This window comes from Artemia franciscana, chromosome 13 (assembly GCF_032884065.1).
Source record: "Artemia franciscana chromosome 13, ASM3288406v1, whole genome shotgun sequence".
Taxonomy (NCBI): Eukaryota; Metazoa; Arthropoda; class Branchiopoda; order Anostraca; family Artemiidae; genus Artemia; species Artemia franciscana.
Genome location: NC_088875.1, coordinates 30,121,708 through 30,124,427, shown reverse-complemented (window position 1 = coordinate 30,124,427; position 2,720 = coordinate 30,121,708). Strand labels below are relative to the sequence as shown.

Here is a 2,720-nt window from a genome sequence, read left to right as displayed (position 1 = left end):
GTTGATGGTGATTGCTAATCGACCATTCCCTGTCCCGGTGTCCCGGTCGTCATTTATATCCCCCTGTTTCCCCCGGTGTCCCGTTGTAGTTGTGTCCCTGTGTCCCGGTCGTCATTTATATTCCCTGTGTCCCGGTCGTCATTTGTATCCCGGTGTCCCGGTCTGTATATACATTCGTTTTTTAGTTTTGTTTTTCTCCTTTATTTGTTTCCTTTTTTTTTCTTTTTTAGTTTATTTAGATTTTTAGATTTTTAGTTTTTTTATTAGTTTTTAGTTTTTTTTTTCTTTTTTTTGTAGTTTTTACCTTCTTTTTAGTTTTGTTAGTTTTTTTTTTTACTTATGTCCTGGTCGTCATTTATACTCCCTGTGTCCCGGTGCTTTGTTGATTGCTAATCGAACATTCCTTTTGTCTGGTCGCTTTCTCTTTGAGTGTCGTCATTTATTTTTTTCTTTTTTAGTTCTTTTAGTTTTTACCTTTTTTAGTTTTTTTTAGTTTTTTAGATGAAAATTTTTTTTGGTTTTTTCCTTTTTTCTTTTTAGTTTTTTATTGGTTTTTACCTTTATTTTAGCTTATTTTTCAGTTTTTTCTTTTTTTGGTCGTCATTTGTATCCCGGTGTCCCGGTCTGTATATACATTCGTTTTTTAGTTTTGTTTTTCTCCTTTATTTTTTTCCTTTTTTTTTTCTTTTTTAGTTTATTTAGATTTTAGATTTTTTAGTTTTTTTATTAGTTTTAGTTTTTTTTTCTTTTTTTTTTTGTAGTTTTTACCTTCTTTTTAGTTTTGTTAGTTTTTTTTTTTACTTATGTCCTGGTCGTCATTTATACTCCCTGTGTCCTGGTGCTTTGTTGATTGCTAATCGAACATTCCTTTTGTCCTGGTCGCTTTCTCTTTGAGTGTCGTCATTTATTTTTTTCTTTTTTTAGTTCTTTTAGTTTTTACCTTTTTTAGTTTTTTTTAGTTTTTAGATGAAATTTTTTTTTAGTTTTTTCCTTTTTTTCTTTTTAGTTTTTATTGGTTTTTACCTTCATTTTAGCTTATTTTCAGTTTTTTCCTTTTTTTTAGTTTTTTATTTTTTATTTTTTTTTAGTTTTTTACCTTTTTTTAGTTTTTTACTTTTTTTTATTAGTTTTTATTTTTTTTTGTAGTTTTTGCCTTTTTTTAGTTTTTTCAGTTTTTTTTTAGTTTTTTATTCGTTTTTACCTTTATTTTAGCTTATTTTTCAGTTTTTTCCTTTTTTTTAGTTTTTTTTAGTTTTTTACCTTTTTTTAGTTTTTTTAGTTTTTTTAGTTTTTTAGCTTTTTTATTTTTTTTATTAGTTTTTAGTTTTTTTTTAGTTTTTGCCTTTTTTTAGTTTTTTTAGTTTTTTAGCTTTTTTATTAGTTTTTAGTTTTTTTTGTAGTTTTTGCCTTTTCTTAGTTTTTTTCTTTTTAGTTTTTCTGTAGTTTTTACCTTCTTTTTAGTTTTGTTAGTTTTTTTTTTTACTTATGTCCTGGTCGTCATTTATACTCCCTGTGTCCCGGTGCTTTGTTGATTGCTAATCGAACATTCCTTTTGTCCTGGTCGCTTTCTCTTTGAGTGTCGTCATTTATTTTTTTCTTTTTTAGTTCTTTTAGTTTTTACCTTTTTTAGTTTTTTTTAGTTTTTTAGATGAAAATTTTTTTTAGTTTTTTCCTTTTTTTCTTTTTAGTTTTTTATTGGTTTTTACCTTTATTTTAGCTTATTTTTCAGTTTTTTCCTTTTTTTAGTTTTTTTTATTTTTTATTTTTTTTAGTTTTTTACCTTTTTTTAGTTTTTTTAGTTTTTTAGCTTTTTTACTTTTTTTATTAGTTTTTAGTTTTTTTTGTAGTTTTTGCCTTTTTTTAGTTTTTTCAGTTTTTTTTTAGTTTTTTATTGGTTTTAACCTTTATTTTAGCTTATTTTTCAGTTTTTTCCTTTTTTTTAGTTTTTTTTAGTTTTTAGTTTTTTTAGTTTTTTACCTTTTTTTAGTTTTTTTAGTTTTTTAGCTTTTTTATTTTTTTTATTAGTTTTTAGTTTTTTTTGTAGTTTTTGCCTTTTTTTAGTTTTTTTAGTTTTTTAGCTTTTTTATTAGTTTTTAGTTTTTTTGTAGTTTTTGCCTTTTTTTAGTTTTTTAGCTTTTTTATTTTTTTTATTAGTTTTTAGTTTTTTTTGTAGTTTTTGCCTTTTTTTAGTTTTTTCAGTTTTCAGTTTTGTCACCTGATCCAGTTTTTTCAGGTGACGTCACCTGATCCATCCACAGATCCACACACAGACAACTTATTTTTATATATATAGATATATCTATCTATATATATAAAAATAAGTTGTCTGTGTGTGGATCTGTGGATGGATCAGGTGACGTCATGTTTGTCCGCATATGACGTCTGAATTATTTCACACTAATACAAAAGAAGAAAAAAACTAAAAAAGCTAAAAAACTAAAAAAAACTAAAAAAAGGTAAAAATCTAATAACTAAAAAAAAACGGAAAAAAATAAAAAAAGGCAAAAACTACAAAAAAAATAAAAACTAATAAAAAAACTAAAAAAGCTAAAAAACTAAAAAAAGGTAAAAAACTAAAAAAAACTAAAAAAGAAAAAAACTAAAAAAAAGGAAAAAACTGAAAAATAAAAGAGAAAAAGAAAACTAAAAAAAATATGAATAAATATATATAAAAATAAGTTGTTTGTGGGTTATGTCTGTCTGTCTGTCTGTCGAGTGAC

The 2,720-nt window shown here is 23.8% G+C and overlaps 1 long non-coding RNA gene across 1 annotated transcript; it reads right to left on the bottom strand.

The window, feature by feature from the left end:
- Nucleotides 1–828: 828 nt before the first annotated feature.
- On the bottom strand, nt 829–2,477 carry LOC136034781 (uncharacterized). Its single transcript, XR_010619242.1, has 2 exons — nt 1,622–2,477; nt 829–940 (listed from the first exon to the last, which is right to left on the bottom strand). It is a non-coding gene; the product is annotated as an uncharacterized LOC136034781 (long non-coding RNA).
- Nucleotides 2,478–2,720: the final 243 nt, after the last annotated feature.